Consider the following 12,570-nt stretch of genomic DNA (forward strand, 5'->3'; position numbering starts at 1 on the left):
CCTCAAAATCTTCCTTTCCTTAGCCTCCAATTTCTCCATCACGCCTTTTTTGTTCATGGCGAGACATTACACTGCATATAGAGCCTCTGGCCAGATGACAGTTCAATAGTGTTTGATTTTTGCATTCAGAGACATATATCTTTTGTTATAGACAGTTTTAGTCAGATGGTAAGCCATTTCAATTTTATTCATGCACGATGCAAAGGCTTCTTTTTTGGACATGTTAAGTTCTATCCATTCACCACGATACTTAAATTTTTCAATCCACTTGACTTTTCCGTGAGTCCCTTCTAGCTCTTCTTCTTTTCTTCATGGGACCTCTAAATATTAGTTCCTAATTAGCGTCGACCTCTAAGATCTTTTGCTACCATGTTTTTCCTTCATTCCTGCCTAGATATACCTTCTCCCTTCACAAAGCTGCAGGTTGTTCTTATTGGGTCATCTTGGATTTTTTTCTCTCTCTTCACCTGGTAGTCCTGGAGTGGAGGGTCTGATTCTACACAGCACCTCACATTCGAAAAGTATTTGTTCATCTGATTCCTCTGCTTCATTGCATTTCCTGCATATGATGTGTCTTATTACTCCAATTCTGTGTAGTCCTACTACCCATCTTATATTTTCTCTTCTGAGTTTCAACAGTTCTTTAGTATGCTTCTTGTTTGGTCCTTTTATCAGTTCCTTTGCAAGCCTGCATTCTGGAGTATTTTTTCAGTTTTCATTTTGTTTCTTTTGTATCCATTTTCCTATGTGGTATTGGGCTTGTCCATAGGAAATCCTGCATACCGGTTCTGGGCCTACAAAATGTGTTTCTGCCCCTTTCCTGGCCAGTTTATCTGCCTTTTCATTTCCTTCTATACCTGCATGCCCTCGTACCCATATTATTTTGACAATCTTGTACTTGGAGAGCTTCAGGAGAAGTGAGTGGCAATACCAGACAATTCTGGATATTATCCGGACTGCCTCTAGTGCCTTTATGGCCACTTGGCTGTCCATAAAAATGAAAATGTTCTTATTCCTATAGTTCATTTTCAGATTTTCTTCAAGACATGTTGTGATAGCTATCATTTTAGCTTGAAAGACTGTAGTGTGTCTGCCCAGGCTCATTTGGATTGATCTCTCAGGTCTTTTCCCGTTGATCCCTCCTCATGTGCCATCCACAGTCATTGAGCCATCTGTCCACCACACTATATTTTCTTTTTCAATGTTCCATTTGTTGATATCCCAGTCTTCTTTTTTTATTATCTGGGTCTCAAACAGTTTTTCAAAGTTGTACTTTGGTATCATATGATCACAAGGTACATGTAGAACTTCGTCTGTTATTACTCTGTTAATTTTACAACGAACAGGGTTTCTATACACAAGGATACGCAGCTGACCTAGTGATTGTGGTACGAGGTAAGGTAAGGTGATGAGTGTTATCCAGGACCTCGTGCAAAGATCACTCAAGCTTGTAGAGAACTGGCATCGGGAAGAACAACTATCAGTCAACCCGAACAAGATAACTCTGGTCCCTTTTAAAAGATGGAGAAAATGAGAGGGAAAGAGATCGCTGAAGCTCTTTGGGCAAGATATATATATGTGGAAAAACAGGCACTGCACCTAGGTGTAGTGTTAGATAAAAATCTAACCTGGAATCCACATACAGAAAGGAACATAACCCAGGTCAAGAACTTGCTGTATGCATGTAAAAGAACCGTTGGGAAGACATGGGGCCTAAGACCATCAATGGCAATGTGGATGCACAATGATCATTGGACCGTTGATGGCCTATGCTGCAATCATCTGGCGGCAAGTAAGTCGAGGAAAAGTCGGCAGTAAATTGGATAGCCTACAGAGAATGGCATGCACAGCCATAACTGGGGCTATGAGAACTACGCCAACAGAAGCCTTGAATACTTTACTAGACCTCCCATCACTATACAATTTCATAAAAGGACAGGCTAGAATGAGTTCATAGGCCTATAGACTGGCACAATCAGAGTGCTGGAATGCACAAAAACACGACTTATTATATCTGACGGCAATGACCTGTTCTGCATATCGGATCTTGAAATCCGTCCTGTTTGTCCCAGGTACGAAATGTTGCAATCTTGACAGCAAAATCTGTATACTCCGGACTTGTGAAAAACGTTACTCTTGTTTACTGAGGTAGAGTTATGAAGGATGTCATTACTTATATTACTAGTTCTGGAACCGAGCAAGTGGCCGTGCAGTTAGGATCGTGCAGCCGTGAGCTTGCATTTGGGAGATAGTGGGTTCAAACCCCACTATCAGCAGCCCTGAAGATGGTCTTCCGTGGTTTCCCGTTTTCACACCAGGCAAATGCTGGGGCTGTACCTTAATGAAGACCATGGCCGCTACCTTCCCAATCTCCTACCCTTCCGTCACCGAAAACCTTCGATGTGTTAGTGCGACGTTAAACAAATAGAAAAAAATTAGTTCTGAAGGATATTTTCACGTTATGTTTTTGAATATGTTAGTGATATTGTAAATTTCATTTTAAAAAGTGAATGTTGAAAAAACGTCATCTTTGGATTTATTTCTTAATAGGGTAGTGTTAGGGTAATGCCTAAACTCATTATTCTCTCTATAAAGGCTTATTTGAATCCATTGCTTTTAGCTATAGAAAAAATTATATTGAGCTCTTTGTTTAAGTTCTTTTTTGACATTGGTATCTTAAATGCGTGGTCTACCAGGCTGTTATATGTTTCATTTTTGTGAGCTTGAGGCTGTGATGAGTCATTCCTTATGGTATTGGCTGTTTGAGTTGGTTTTCTGTAAATGTTGTATTTAAAAGAGGAAAGCGATCTAGTGATTGTTAAATCCAAAAATATTATAAAATTATTGGTCTCCGATTCTAAAGTAAATTTGATATCTTGGTCTAAACTGTTAAGATTATCAAGGGTATACTGTGCATCTGTGGAATGTTCATCTAGAATTATAAAGGTTTTGTCCACATACCTGGCCCAGAAATGAATATTATTAAACTTTAAATTATCATCTATAGCAATGTTTTCCAAGAAATTGAGGTAAATAACAGCCAGAATCCCCAGGGCTGGAGACCACATTGCTAAGCCATTCTGCTTGTAAATAATATTATTCAGTATAAAGTAATTATTATTAATTAGCAAGTTAAGAATGTTCATGAAATTAAGAACTTCTATCTTGCTGAGTTTATTATTGGCGAGTAAATTGTGTTTGATAATAGGAAACAAAGAGTTGGTGTTTATACTAGGATACATATTGACTATATCAAAGGAATGTATAGTGTGGAAAGGTTGAAGTTTAAAATTGTCTAATTTTTTAATTACAGTATGCGCCAAAATATACAGTACTAGAAATTATGTTAGTCTTATTGTCATTACCTTACTTATCGAGATGATAGTGTAAATGTTCAAAATGTGCTCCATTGCGCTGTAGGAAGTGTTCATAACGATTATGCAGATTTTCCAACATATTCTTGAACATAGGTTGCTACAGAGTCCTGAAGAACGAGACGATCTTCTGACGTAATGCAGGCACAGTTTTGGGTGGATCTGGACAATTGAAAATTTGCTCCTTTAACATTCCCCACACGTAAGCATCAGGTGGTGTGAGATCAGGGGAACTCAGCCCCGCAGGAAATTACTCGTCCTGGAAAGGTTTCTTGCAGCATAGCCTTAGTCTGTCGAGCGGTGTGGCAGGTCACCCCGTCTTGTTGGAACCACTGTCTAATCATCTGCATGTTCCTGGCACGAAAAAACCTTCTTAGATCCTGAATAAATGGCCCGATCACCACGTTCTTATAGCGTTGCACCACCATCATCATCATTCTCTATGAAATACGGACCTAGCACACCGTTTCCTGACACTGCACACCAAATCGTCACACGCTCACTATGTAGCGGTTTCTGGACTATAGTATCTGGCCTCTCAAAACCAAGAAAGCGAGTTGTTTGGCGATTGATAAAACCGTCCGAGTGAATGTGACTTTTGTCGGAGAACCACATGTTGAACAAAAAATCTGGATCCTCGTACACCATGATTAAAAATCGTGCACAATATTACACCCTGACATGCCTATCATACTCCATCAAACGTTGCCCAACCTGTATTCGGTACAGAAATCCACCTATGTCTTTAAAAAATCGTTAAAGTGACGTAGGGCTGCTGTTTAATTTCAGGGCTGTTCGCCGAAGACTTCTCTTTGGAGACTGCAACACCTGATTAAGAACACATCCATGATTTTCATTTGTGGTCACAGTTACTGGCTTACCAGATCTTCCCTTGTGTTGACACAATACACTACCCGTACGATGAAATTTTTTAACAATAGATAGCATAACTGTGTTGCTAGGTGCTTGCTTATTAAAGTGTTCATGATATTGTTCCGCCACTAACTTTAAACTCGGCCCACCTTGATAACCGTTTTTCATACGAGCGAAAATAATACTCCACCATAAACACTTTTTCCTCCGTGGCGAAACCCAGTGTCACTTCCAATCACAGAGCACAAGTTCTTTACACAACTAACAATTCACCATGGTGATGTAAAAACATGCAGACGCTCAGGAGTGCACTTGCCCACTGCATGAAAATGAGTACTGTATATTATGGCACATACCGTAGTTCAGTCGTGTCCTTGATGGACTTATTTGAAGAGAAATTGAAATGTTTATTAAGAAATGTCTGAATAAATTGTGCTAATTTTTAAAGAGGACTAGGTCTATAATTGTTAATGGGTCGAAAGGGGACACCGGCCTTGTGTATTTTGAGGAGTGCTTTGGCTGTCGGTAAACTTGGATTCATAATTATTAGTTTTTGTTTTTCTTGTTCAGTGAACAGAAAAGATGTACTTTTTAATATTTGTTTTAACTGACATTGTATTGACTGTGTGGGGTCTTTCTTAATAATTGAAAATGAGTCATTGTTTTTAAAAAGTTTTCTGAATGTAATCCGTTCTGTCCATGACTACTGTCACATTGCCTTTGTCGGCTTTTGTAATGATAAGTTGATTATCGTTTACTTTCCTTTTGAGATTCCGAATCTTCTTTGTTTCCATGAGAGAATCTTTATTTTTGTTAGTATTGGAGGCCGTTGTACAGTTTTTAGACAGGAAGGTTTTATTTACTTGCTTTTTCACATCAAATCTAAGTTCATCTTGCAGGTTTTATGGCATTCTGTTGATGTCCATTTCTGACTCAATAACGAGGTTTGCAGCTGCATTGGCAGGGTTTAAGAATGGCCAATATGCTTTGGGCCTTTAGAAAGAATGATATTGTCATCTTCATCCAAGATTGTATTGGAAAGATTAATTACTGGAGGATGGAAATGTTCTAAAAGATCAGTAGTTGGTCCTGGATTATTGATAGATTTGACCGGAAAGTTTTTAGACATAGCTTTGTCTATAACCAATTTAAGTTTCTTTTATAGTGTTGTTTGCTAACTAGCTAGTATGTTAGACAACTTAAATTGGACTTGGTCTTGGAAAATGTTCCACTGAGCTTCTGTAAGTATCACTCAATCAGTCAATACTGATCTGCATTTAAAGCAGTCGCCCAGGTGGCAGATTCCCTATTTGTTGTTTTCCTACACTTTTCTTAAATGATTTCAATGACATTGGAAATTATTGAACATCTCCCTTGGTAAGTTATTCCAATCCCTAACTCTCCTTCCTATAAATGAATATTTTCCCCAATTTGTCCTCTTACCTTACCTTCATAATGTGATCTTTCCTACTTTTAAAGACGCCAGTCAAACTTATTCGTCTACTAACGTCATTCCATGCCATTTCTCTGCTAACAGCTCGGAACATGCCACTTGTGATACAAATTCTTATAATTTTGTTAATTATCACCTATTCAGTACAATAAAAATGTAATAAAAACTTACATATTTATTAAGTTGTTAATATGGTACATGTTTCGCTCCTTTTTCGTGAGCATCGTCAGCCTATTATCATTTAAGGTTATATAAGATCATGAATCTATTCTATTGGATTAAGATTATGCTTGCAAACCTGACTGACAAATCTTATAATATTTTACAAGTCATATAACAATAAAATAATGTCTTTAAGGTAAAACATATTTGTCTAAAATTTATTTAAGCCTAACATTTTATTGACAAAACTCATCTGGTGAACATCCTTTAAAACTATTTTAAAAAACCTTTTGATAACTGGCTAATTGTATTGATTCAATGCTGCTTGACTTGTATGATTGGCGTTGAAACTTCGTTAACTACAGTATATTAACAATTTTCTACAGTTGATAATTGCCTATGTTATGAACATTTAACTTGTTCTCGATGTTGCTGGAGTAACATTTGTACAAAATGTATTGGCATTAATTTTGTGCTGTCAATATGAGAATATTGTTCATGAACAAACTTGTTGGTGAATAAACACTTTCTAATGTGATGTAGAATTTGAATTGTTCTCGTATGTTCCAAATTGGGCTTGTTGGTATATCTGCAATGAAAGATAAAAAATTATATGTTTATGGTTTTGATTATAAGTCTGTATAAACTTCTTATCGAAAGAATTGTCCGCCTCCGTAGCGTAATGGTTAGAGTTATTAGCTGCCGTCCTCGGGGGCCCGGGTTCGATTCCTGGAACTGTCAGGAATTTAAAACTGGCAGGAGGGCTGGTATGTGGTTGAAATGGTACATGCAGCTCACCTCCAATGGGGGTGTGCCTGAAAAGAGCTGCGCCACCTCGGGATGAGGACACGAGTTTACCTTTATCGAAAGAATTGTCACTTACTTTTCTTTCTGCTGCGTAATTGTCTAGTGTTACTCCTAGCCTCTTGAGAACTACTTGTTGTTCTGTTTACACTCCTTGTATTATATGAGTGAGTGTGGATGAGTTTACATTTTGGCGGGGAGTGGGAAGGGGAAGTGAAGGTAGGCGGTGCATTGATAGCTGCAATAGATTGTGGAGGGGACTGCCTAGGAGAAGTAAGGGGAGGAGTTGAGTTTGTTTGTGTCAATAAGCCATTAACTTTTGTCGGATTAAAATGTTTATAGAATTTATTAATATCAGATTTAAGCATTTGTATTAGTTCCGGTAATTGTACTAAGATGGGGTTCTTTATTTCAATTTTGTCATTTAGATTTTTATTTTTGTTGTATTGCTGATCTAAATGAATGTATATGTTTTCTAATTTTGTCATTTCTTTTCCTTTTTCTACTCTTCTTAAAATTCTTAAATCCCTTTCAATAGTTGTAAAACTGTGTCCAGTTTCTAGCATGTGTGTTCCCATTGCAGAATGTTTCTTGTGTTTGGCTGCATTTACATGTTCGAGATATCTAATCATAAAGCTTCGGCCAGTTTGGCCAACATATGAAAAATTGCATTCTGCACACGCTAGCCTATATATTCCAGATCCTTGATATTGATTGCTATTTATATTAACTTTATTGTGGTTAAAGAAAATATTTCAGTTTGTGCTTTGGGTTTTGAAGGCAATGTTAATATCTCGTTTTTTTTATTGTATTAGTGACTTGGTATATAGCTGGGTTAGTAAATGTAAAAGTTGCAAATTTGGATTTCTCTGGCATGAGATTTGTGGCCAATTTTATTTTCACCTTGTTAATGATCTTGTTAACCATCTCTATTTCATAACCATTATTGAGTGCCAGGTCTTTTATGAAATTAAGTTCTTTCTTTAAACTCTTACTTGTTAGTGGAATTTTTAGGGCTCTGTAAACCAAACTAAAAATGCCACCTGTTTGTGAGAATTGGGGTGGAGTGACTCATTTTTTATTGTAAACGTCGGTTTTCTATAAATCTGGAAATCGAATTTATTTCCTGCTCTCTTCACATGTATATCTAGAAAACTTAGCGAATTGTTACTTTCATCTTCTTTAGTAAATTTTATGTTACTGTCTAATTTTAAAAAAATCCGAAATATTGTCAGTATTATTCGTTTTACTGTCTATTATAACAAACATGTCATCCACGTATCTCAGCCAAAGTTTTAGTCCTCCTATGTTATTCAAAATTTTAACATTTTCTAAATGATCCATATAAATGTTAGCCAGTATACCTGATGCAGGGTCACCCATTCCCAAGCACATTTGATGATATATCTTTTGATTAAATGTGAAGTACTTATTATTTAAAACAAATCTCAATACCTTTATGAATTCTTCTATTTCACACCTACTTAATTTGCTGTGATTGAATAAATTGAGTTTGATTATATTAATGTTTTCATTAATCGGTATGCAAGGGTACATGTTAGTTATATCATATGAACACATTTTATGATGCGGTTGCAGTTTGAATTTATTAAGCTTATCACAGAATTCTATTGAGTTATTTATTGATTGTAGAATTATTGTAAAATTTATAGTGCTTTTAAAAAATTGATGTATAAATTTAGAAGTCTTATATGCTGGGCTATTCATGCAGTTGATTATAGGTCGCATGGGTATATTAGCTTTATGGACTTTGGGCATGGCTCTGGCTGTTGGTATCTTGGGATTCATATTTATCACCTTCTGACACTCCAGTTCATTAAAGAGGAAAGACGAATTTTTAAGCATTTTCTTTAGATTCCGTTGAATTTTAAATAAGCATGATTACATTAAGAAAACAGAAGAATTTTTTTTCGTATGGAGCCTATTCGATAATACAGAAAGATCCTACAGTCAAAATTCTGTGATAAGCTTAATAAATTCAAACTGCAACCACATCATAAAATGTGTTCATATGATATAACTAACATGTACCCTTGCATACCGATTAATGAAAACATTAATATAATCAAACTCAATTTATTCAATCACAGCAAATTAAGTAGGTGTGAAATAGAAGAATTCATAAAGGTATTGAGATTTGTTTTAAATAATAATTACTTCACATTTAATCAAAAGATATATCATCAAATGTGCTTGGGAATGGGTGACCCTGCATCAGGTATACTGGCTAACATTTATATGGATCATTTAGAAAATGTTAAAATTTTGAATAACATAGAAGGACTAAAACTTTGGCTGAGATACGTGGATGACATGTTTGTTATAATAGACAGTAAAACGAATAATACTGACAATATTTCGGATTTTTTTTTAATTAGACAGTAACATAAAATTTACTAAAGAAGATGAAAGTAACAATTCGCTAAGTTTTCTAGATATACATGTGAAGAGAGCAGGAAATAAATTCGATTTCCAGATTTATAGAAAACCGACGTTTACAATAAAAAATGAGTCACTCCACCCCAATTCTCAAAAACAGGTGGTATTTTTAGTTTGGTTTACAGAGCCCTAAAAATTCCACTAACAAGTAAGAGTTTAAAGAAAGAACTTAATTTCATAAAAGACCTGGCACTCAATAATGGTTATGAAATAGAGATGGTTAACAAGATCATTAACAAGGTGAAAATAAAATTGGCCACAAATCTCATGCCAGAGAAATCCAAATTTGCAACTTTTACATTTACTAACCCAGCTATATACCAAGTCACTAATACAATAAAAAAAACGAGATATTAACATTGCTTTCAAAACCCAAAACACACACTGAAATATTTTCTTAACCACAATAAAGTTAATATAAATAGCAATCAATATCAAGGATCTGGAATATATAGGCTTGCGTCTGCAGAATGCAATTTTTGATTTGTTGGCCAAACTGGCTGAAGCTTTGTGATAAGGTATCTCGAACATGTAAATGCAGCCAAACACAAGAAACATTCTGCAATGGGAACACATATGCTAGAAACTGGACACAGTTTTACAACTATTGAAAGGGATTTAAGAATTTTAAGAAGAGTAGAAAAAGGAAAAGAAATGACAAAATTAGAAAACATATACATTCATTTAGATCAGCAATACAACAAAAATAAAAATCTAAATGACGAAATTGAAATAAAGAACCCCATCTTAGTACAACTACCGGAACTAATACAAATGCTTAAATCTGATATAAATAAATTCTATAAACATTTTAATCTGACAAAAGTTAATGGCTTATTGACACAAACAAACTCAACTCCTCCCCTTACTTCTCCTAGGCAGTCCCCTCCACAATCTATTGCAGCTATCAATGCACCGCCTACCTTCACTTCCCCTTCCCACTCCCCGCCAAAACGTAAACTCATCCACACTCACTCATATAATACAAGGAGTGTAAACAGAACAACAAGTAGTTCTCAAGAGGCTAGGAGTAACACTAGACAATTATGCAGCAGAAAGAAAAGTAAGTTACAGATCTTTCAATAAGAAGTTTATACAGACTTATAATCAAAACCATAAACATATAATTTTTTATCTTTCATTGCAGATATACCAACAAGCCCAATTTGGAACAAAAGAGAACAATTCAAATTCTACATCACATTAGAAAGTGTTTATTCACCAACAAGTTTGTTCATGAACAATATTCTCATATTGACAGTACAAAATTAATGCCAATACATTTTGTACAAATGTTACTCCAGCAACATCGAGAACAAGTTAAATGTTCATAACATAGGCAATTATCAACTGTAGAAAATTGTTAATATACTGTAGTTAACGAAGTTTCAACGCCAATCATACAAGTCAAGCAGCATTGAATCAATACAATTAGCCAGTTATCAAAAGGTTTTTTAAAATAGTTTTAAAGGATGTTCACCAGATGAGTTTTGTCAATAAAATGTTAGGCTTAAATAAATTTTAGACAAATATGTTTTACCTTAAAGACATTATTTTATTGTTATATGACTTGTAAAATATTATAAGATTTGTCAATTAGGTTTACAAGCATAATCTTAATCCAATGGAATAGATTCATGATCTTATATAACCTTAAATGATAATTGGCTGATGATGCTCACGAAAAAGGAGCGAAACATGTACCATATTAACAACTTAATAAATATGTAAGTTTTTATTACATTTTTATTGTGTTGAATAGGTGGTAATTAATAAAATTATAAGAATTTGTATCACAAGTAGATCTTCAATACAGACAAAAAAAATGAAATTTATAACCTGCAACATACCACTTAGACGAGCAGCTCATGTTCTTTCTCCCAGTTCTTCCCAGCCCAAACTCACAACATTTTTGTAACGCTACTCTTTTGTCGGAAATTACCCAGAACAAATCAAGCTGCTTTTCTTTGGATTTTTTGCAGTTCTTGAATCATTAATCTTGGTGAGGGTCCATACACTGGAACCATACTCTTTATTGCTTTATTATTTTTCTCCAGATCTACAGTAACAAATACCCATTTGATCTGTTAAATGAGAAAAATAACAGTTACAGCCTATACTCAAATAAACAGAAATTGACAAAAACAAACTAATAATAATAATAATAATAATAATAATAATAATAATAATCAAACGTACTCCTTGGACATGCCACGAAGTCCGTCGGATACTCTAGAAGTGTGACCCCCAAAGTGAGGGTCACCACAGCAGGCATCCTCGGTCCCTTCATGCCACGTCCAACGTCTCCCCTGAATATTTCTAATGTCTTTCCAGAATATGCTATTTAAATAAAGTATAGTTAAAAGACATATAAACAAATGGCCCACGGTCAACTCACTTCCGGAGAGCTGTTAGCCCTGGCAAAAGGCAAACACATAATTAAAAATTAGAATACCACATATGCAAGCTATAAAAAGAACTACACCTTCCACCTGACTGGCCTCGCCGACGCGGCACATTCCATCATAGATATTGTCATAACACCTGACCTGGTTACTCTGCTGATCCAGCCCCCACGTTCCAACACTTTAACTACCTCCTCGTCATTCTTTGCCAATCAAACCATTAAATTTGCTTAACAAACACACAAATAACCTAAAATCACCATCAACCTTTCCAATCTCATGCCACCAGCTCCAACTTTTATACATCACTCATCAAATATACTTATTCTCCACATTAAATTTGCCATCATGTCCACCAAACCAAAATTTGCCAACCCTGCCTATTTAATAAACACAATCACTCTTCGTATACCACCGTACGTCAACTTGCCAATCTCATACCGCCACTTACAGACACCTACTTCCAACTCCACATCATAACACACCTCAAGACATTACACTTAACATACAGTATATCCCTCTACAGATCATTTCACCACATACATTTAGCACTCAAACAAACACCACTTTTCAATTCTCAACCCTCTCAACACTTAAATTCTGCCATTACATATACCACCACTTCTCCATCTCCACACTTCTGCAGTAAATAAACACACTTCATTATCTACCGAAAACTCCATCCAACTCCCAGCAATAAATAAACACACTTCATTACCTACCAAAAACTCCATTCAACTCCACAACCTTTCACTTACACTTAACACTCCAGATCAATTCCAAATTACCTTACTACATACCAATTTCAACTTACTCCCACTCTGCCTTCTGTAACAATTTTCTTACTTCTTTCTGACTTTATTAAGTTTTTATTTCCTGTAGCAATACCCTCATCATTTCCTCCTATTCCCCACATGTCTCTAAGCTTCTACTCCTGAAACATCTGCTCCACCCTTCGTTCCAGCGCTGCTCTACTCTCTTCCAGGTTGCCTCTGAACATTCCATTCCCCTCTGAGCTGCCATTTCTTCACTGTTTCCA

At 35.7% G+C, this 12,570-nt stretch overlaps 1 protein-coding gene across 1 annotated transcript in view; it reads left to right on the plus strand.

Moving 5' to 3' along the window:
- Nucleotides 1-12,570, plus strand: part of LOC136879866 (tubulin polyglutamylase ttll6) — a 651,223-nt gene that overhangs the window by 570,649 nt on the left and 68,004 nt on the right. The window lies entirely within an intron of this gene.

Source organism: Anabrus simplex, chromosome 1 (assembly GCF_040414725.1).
Source record: "Anabrus simplex isolate iqAnaSimp1 chromosome 1, ASM4041472v1, whole genome shotgun sequence".
Classification (NCBI taxonomy): domain Eukaryota; kingdom Metazoa; phylum Arthropoda; class Insecta; order Orthoptera; family Tettigoniidae; genus Anabrus; species Anabrus simplex.